This window comes from Eurytemora carolleeae, unplaced genomic scaffold, assembly GCF_000591075.1.
Source record: "Eurytemora carolleeae unplaced genomic scaffold, Eaff_2.0 scaffold365, whole genome shotgun sequence".
Classification (NCBI taxonomy): Eukaryota; Metazoa; Arthropoda; class Copepoda; order Calanoida; family Temoridae; genus Eurytemora; species Eurytemora carolleeae.
This window is the reverse complement of record NW_019396257.1, coordinates 8,801-15,718: the sequence shown is the minus strand read 5'-3', so window position 1 is coordinate 15,718 and position 6,918 is coordinate 8,801. Positions and strand designations below refer to the sequence as shown.

Below are 6,918 nucleotides of genomic sequence, written 5' to 3'. Positions count from 1 at the left end.
TGCCGTCCCCCCTGCTTGACGAACTTGACCTCAATATAGTTAGCAGTCTCCTCGTCCATGTATCCAGACTTTGTGAGATTATGAATTTTTAACAAACAAAGTTGAGAAATTTTTTGAGAGAAAATTGCGAATTTACAAGAATGTTAATCTGAAAATTCAAATATATTTTTTCCTCCTTAGTCCGACGTTTTTCCTTATAAATGTACCCGTTCGACGTTTGTACTGGTCCGACGTTTGTACCAGTCTGACGTTTGTACTTGTCCAATGTTTGTACTGGTCTGACGTTTGTACTGGTCCGACGTTTGTACTAGTCCGACGTTTGTACTGTCCGACGTTTGTAAGTCTTATGTTTCTACCGTCCGACGTTTGTACTGGTACCACAGTTCCCCCTAGCCCATCCTAGCCACAGCGCTTAGCCCCCATTGCAGCCTGTGGCGCTTCAAAGGTCCTAACCTGACATTTGGGAAGTTGCCGTTTGGAAAATTGCACATTTAGAAAGATGCCACTTGGGAAAATGTCACTTGGGAAGTAGCCCTTGAAGACCGTGCTTAACTTTCAGATCACCAGAGTTAAAGATTTTCTGTTGGTCATTATTATGTTTATCAATATAAATCCAGGGATGAGATGGTTAAAGTCTCCGGAGTAAGAAGTTTATCAACATCGTTTTCGGTTTTGAAGTGAAAACAAAAATATTGTTTTGAAACAGAAAAAGGAAAGAATGATATATACTTTGGAGAAAAAAACTCAGCGGGAGCGGTTGAACGAGCGGTTGAGATCTAGCATAGACTCTACGCAGTTCAGAATAAAGAATTAATAAGAAATTTACAATTTGTTCAACCGCTAAATCGCACTTTTTCGTTCACATTTTCAACAAATGAAATATAATTTTTCCTTAATAACGTTTTTGCTTTCAACCGCTGGTTTTCAGATTTTCAGCAACTTTTTTGATTTCAACCGCTGGTTTAAAGATTTTTCAGCAACTTTTTTGCTTACAACCGCCGGTTTTAACATTTTCTAGCAACTTTTTTGCTTTCAACAGCTGGTTTAAAGATTTTCAGCAAATTTTTAACTTTCAACCGTTGATTTTAAGATTTTTCAGCAACTTTTTTGCTTTCAACCGCTGGTTTTCAGATTTTTCTGAACTTGTTTACTTTCAACCGCTGGTTTCAAGATTCGTCAGCAACTTTTTGCTTACAACCGTTTTCAAATTTATCAGCAACTCTTTTTGCTTTCAACCGCTGGTTCAAAGATTGTTCAGCAACTTTTTTGCTTACAACCGCCGGTTTTCAGATTTTTCAGCAACTTTTTTGCTTTCAACCACTGGTTTAAAGACATTTCAGCAACTGTTTTACTTACAACCGTTTTCAGATATTTCAGTAACTTTTTTGCTTTCAACCGCTGGTTTAAAGATTTTTCAGCAACTTACTAATTTTTGACCGCTGATTTTAAGATTTTCAGCAACTTTTTTGCTTTTAACCGCTGGTTTTCAGATTTTTCAGAACTTTTTTACTTTCAACTGCTGGTTTCAAGATTTTTCAGCAACTTTTTTTTATGAAAAACTGTTTTCCAGTGGTTAAAGCAACCCAGCGATTGAAAGAAAAAAAGTTTCTGAAAAATCTTAAAGCCATCGGTTGAAAGCAAAAAAGTTGTTAAAAAATTTTAAAACCAGTTGTTAAAAGAAAACATTATTTATGAAAAACTGTTTTCCAGTGGCTAAAGCAACCCAGCGGTTGAAAGCAAAAATGTTGCTGAAAAATCTTAAACCCAGCGGTTAAAAGCAAAAAAATTGTTGAAAAATCTTAAAAACAAGCGGTTTAAAGAAAAAAGGTGTTGAAAAATCTTAGAACTGGTTTTTAAAAGAAAAAGTTTTTCATTAAAAACTGTTTTCCAGTGTATAAAAGCATCCCAGAGGTTTAAAGCAAAAAAAGTTGCTGAAAAATCTTAAACCCAGTGATTGAAAGCAAAAAAGTTGTTAAAAAATCTTAAAACCAGTTGTTAAAAGAAAAAAACATTTATGAAAAACTGTTTTCCAATGGTTATAGCAACCCAGCGGTTGAAAGCAAAAAAGTTGCTGAAAAATCTTAAACCCAGCAGTTGAAAGCAAAAAAGTTGTTAAAAATCTTAAAACTAGTTGTTAAAAGAAAAAATTTTTTATGAAAAACTGTTTTCCTGTGTTTAAAGCAAACCAGAGCGGTTAGAGCAAAAAGTTGCTGAAAAATCTTAAACCCAGCGGTTGAAAGCAAAAAGTTGTTAAAAAATCTAAAAACCAGTTGTTAAAAGAAAACATTTTTCATGGAAAACTGTTTTCCAGTGGTTAAAGTAACCCAGTGGTTGAAAGCAAAAAAGTTGCTGAAAAATCTTAAATCCAGCGGTTGAAAGCAAAAAAGTTGCTGAAAAATCTAAAAACCAGCGGTTTAAAGAAAAAAGGTGCTGAAAAATCTTAGAACTGGTTTTTAAAAGAAAACGTTTTTCATTAAAAACTGTTTTCCCGTGTATAAAAGCATCCCAGAGGTTTAAAAGAAGAAAGATGCTGAAAAGTCTTAAACCCAGCGGTTAAAAGCAAAAAAGTTGTTAAAAAATCTTAAAACCAGTTGTTAAAAGAAAAAAAATTATGAAAAACTGTTTTCCAGTGGTTAAAACAGGCCAGCGGTTAAAAGCAAAAAAGTTGCTGAAAAATCTTAAACCCAGCGGTTGAAAGCAAAAGTTGTTAAAAAAAATCTTAAAACCAGTTGTTAAAAGAAAATCTTTTTATAAAAAACTGTTTTCTAGTGGTTAAAGCAACCCAGTGGTTGAAAGCAAAAAAGTTGCTGAAAAATCTTAAACCCAGCGGTTGAAAGCAAAAAAGTTGCTGAAAAATCTTAAACCAAGCGGTTGAAAGCAAAAAAGTTGCTGAAAAATCTTAAACCCAGCGGTTGAAAGCAAAAAAGTTGCTGAAAAATTTTAAAACCAGTGGTGGAAAGAAAATGAATTTATTGATTGAACAAATTTTAAATTTGAGAAAAAAAAGCGCTTTTTTATTCTGAACTGTGTAGAGTCTAGGCTAGATCTCAACCGCTCATTTAACCGCTCCCGCTGAGTTATTTTCTCCAAAGTATATATCATTCAAAAGGAAAAAGTACTGTTCCGTTATGAAACCAAAAAGGATTGCTCTCCATTTTAAAACAAAAAATTATCATATTTCAAAACGGCAACTTTTAAAACAACTGTTTAGAAATTTTCCAAAACGACCCGTTTATTAACGACCGTTTTGAAGTTTTCCAAAAGCACACAGTTAAAAACAGCTTTTCAAATCGATCGTTTTGTAATTTTTCTAAAACGACAACTGCTCAGATTAATTGTTTTGAAACTTTCCAAAAATTTTAAAACAAGTTTTGAAAAAATAATAATTGTCCATCCACCATTTGTGTAATGCTAGATTTTTCCCAGTTCATACAGTTCCGTTTCAAGCATTATAAATCTCGATCATCCCTGTGTACTTTATCCTGCCCCAAAGCCCTGGAATGACAGTTTAGTGTTTCTAGAATTTAAAAAGAAGAATACATGCTTTCTTTCATGGGTAAACTTAGTGATCTGAGATTCAAGAATGTAGAAACATATATATTTTACTATTTATAGCTTAGTTTTAGCTATACAATATCTACACGGTTACCCACAGAGGATGATACTGTAAAGGACAACCCAAAACTCTAAAAATATGGCGATTCGAAGCTTTATTTTTGGTTTCTGCATTCAATTGAGTATTTTGATGATTTTGGCCTACACGGAATAATGCAATGCAAAAACGCGGACAAAGCAAATTCCGTACAATCGTCTCTGAAGTCTAATCCTTTGTGGGTAACCCTGTACATAAAGTGAATCAATATATGTACTTCAATCTCAAAGTGTGTACAAAGTGCATTCTAATGTGAAGAATTGCTCGTACGAATTTGCGATGCCGTAACTTTTAATGATGTCAACTGTAGCTCAGTCATCTAAAGGTAGCAAAATATCATATTTTTCCGTTTGCTTAAAAGTTTTGTAAATTTTTTATCATCTAAAGATCTCACTAGAACTAAATCGATCATAATGTTGGTCATTGCTTCTTTCAAACTTAATTTGAACACAAATGGTTTTTGTTCTCAAATCTGCATCTACAATGCAGGATTGCAAAAAAGTGTGACTGAGTTAGCAAGTAAAGTAAAAGGCAAAAGTGTTAAGACACTTCAAAACTGACGCAGACGAATTTTGGCAACTTTTTATTGTTGTCCTAATCTATGTGATCAAAAGTTTCCCGAAAAAAAGGTGTTTGAACAATAATAAAAAAAAACAGAATTGAGCGAAATGAAAAGGGATTTTTGTTTCATATGAACAGTGAACACTTTAACAGGGTAATCTGTAAAATAAAGCGTTTAGCTCATATATATTTAATTATGTGTCAGCTATAGCTGGTTAAACGCCTCTGGACCAAATGGGCTGAAATGTACCCGGGGGTAGAAAATGATTTTTTTTCAAAAATCAAAAGAAAATGTTTTAAAGAATCAAAAATAGTTTTCTTCAAAAATTCGATTAAAAAAAATTTCACGGGCAACGTCAGACACTTCAGCTAGTGTCCTAATGCTAGCTAGAAAAAGAAGGATATCTCATTCATCCCATGATCAAAGAAAGGTTTACCGGGTACCGGGAGGAATCGGAAAAGCCACTTTAAAATTGAATACAGTCCCTTTTTTGACTTAATTATCAGTTTGACAAAAGTTGAAACGGTGCGGTGAGCCGTACATTTGAATTTCCAAGCCGGGTCAACCTTTCCGGTCCCAGTTTGTTCTGTATCGACCGGACCGGGTAAATAAAGCAGACACTCAGTAGGACTAGCCGGTGCAACAAGGTTGACGCGGTCAGACTTTAGGTTGAATTTACTTTTACTGAAGGGTCAGAGGTGCGTGGGTAGGGCTTGACATTTTAAGTTTTAGACGTGTTTAAAAAAACGACGTCTACGTTTTGTTTCGTGCATTTTGTCCTTTTTATCTATATATACATACTTTGCTTGTCTGTCTATCTGTTTGTTTGTATCCAATAAACGTCAAAACGGCTGAACCGATCGGGCCAAAATGTTGTGTGGGACATCACGTGACCCCAGGGAAGGTTTTAGTATGATAGAATTTTCAAAAATTTGCCTCTAATTTTTTTCATAAAATCCTTGAATTTTTATTTGATTTTGTTTTAGAATGTATACAAAAGAAAATGTTCACAATTAAAATAGAAGATGTGCGAAAGCGCCCTAAAAACCTAGTTTCCTAAAATTTTGTTAAAATCAAGTATTTTTAACTTAAATTCATCGCAATACAGAACATGTGTTTTCAGACGTTACGTTATTTATTGACAGGCAAGGGTGGAGAGTTAATTGTATGAAATGGAGAGGGGGCTTTCTAAAAAAATTTAAAGCATTGTATTAGTTTTATTTATATTAATTATCACTGGAAGAAATTAAAGCAATAAGTATGTATGTCAAAAAAAAGTGACAGGGGGGAGGTCTTTTTTACCCCTGCAGTTGGGTAATCATAAAGAACATAATTTTTTTGTTTAGGTTTTAGTTTTAAGATTGCACATGGACGACATATTTAATTCGCCCGCGTTTGCTTTATATTACACTTGCCATTAGTACAGTTTCCATAAAGGTTCATTTTCCATAATTTTGGCATAAAACTTAGTTTTGCCAGCTGTTTTTTATTCAAGAAATCGCCGAAAATAAATATTTATATTCGGATTTTTTTGGACAAAACTCAATGCAATCTAGAGAAAGAGAATAATTGTCTCATTCTTTCTTAGAACCATCGTGCCAATAGACAGATGTAGAGCCACTTGATAATATAGTTGCAGTTGAGGTTCTTGAGGAAGGGAACCGGAGAAAAGAGAACACAATCTCGTCCGAAATTCCGCATCTGTTTTATTATCTAAACCTACCTTCGGTTCGGATGAAGTTAGTTTTTTTTCAAATAATATGAAATCAAAACACCTTCAAACGAAAAAGACATGTTCGCATTTTTTTGTGAAAGTTTCTTTCGCTGGAAACCCTTGGTCAGTCTAGCCTTCTGACCAAACCGATCTGTTTATGGTCAAAATTTAAAGCTTATGAATTTACTTTAATAATAAACTCTGTAATAAATTGCTGCGTAAAACGCTAAAACTGCAGTGAAGAAAAAGAAGCATGAAGCAAGTGTCCCAGCTAACCTAGAAACATATAATTTTACTCCTGTATCTATGTCAAAAAAGCCTTATATAAAGATGTGTTTCTAAGCAGTCTGAAAGCATCAACAGTAGATTCTACTTTCTCTAAATATACACTTCCATTTTTTTAACGACAATTTAGAATTCAGAATTGGGTCAAGGACTAAAAGATATCATTTAAAAAGCGTAAAGTTGAAAAAAAGAAAAGAAAAGAAATATTATTTACAATTAACAGAAAAAATGTAATTGACCCTATATTACGACATGAATGGTTAATAAAGATTGAATATTTTGAAAATTAAATTCTTCGAAAAACGCTAAAAGTTATCATGCATAAAGATTACAAAATTATATAATGTGACGCAAGACTGTAAACCGAAAACCATCCAATTTGACGACAAATAATATATATATTATCAACCCTAGATAGTATGGACCACTATATATACATTATCAACCCTAGATAGTATGGACCACTATATATACATTATATCAACCCTAGATAGTATGGACCATTATATATACATTATCAACCCTAGATAGTATGGAACACTATATATACATTATATATACATTATGTATACATTATCAACCCTAGATAGTATGGACCACTATATATACATTTTATATACATAATATATACATTATCAACCCTAGATAGTATGGACCACTATATATACATTATCAACCCTAGATAGTATGGACCACTATATATAC

General features: G+C 33.2%; 1 protein-coding gene across 2 annotated transcripts in view; it reads left to right on the top strand.

Annotated features, from left to right (window-relative positions):
- The first annotated feature begins 3,524 nt into the window (after positions 1–3,524).
- Positions 3,525–6,918, top strand: part of LOC111699517 (uncharacterized) — an 11,439-nt gene continuing 8,045 nt past the window's right edge. The window contains exons 1-2 of one of the 2 annotated variants that reach the window (XM_023470208.1): positions 3,525–3,585; positions 3,883–3,977. The gene's annotated coding sequence lies outside the window, so the exon portion shown is untranslated. The remainder of the gene's footprint in view (positions 3,586–3,882; positions 3,978–6,918) is intronic. The other variant, XM_023470209.1, reaches the window with a different exon arrangement.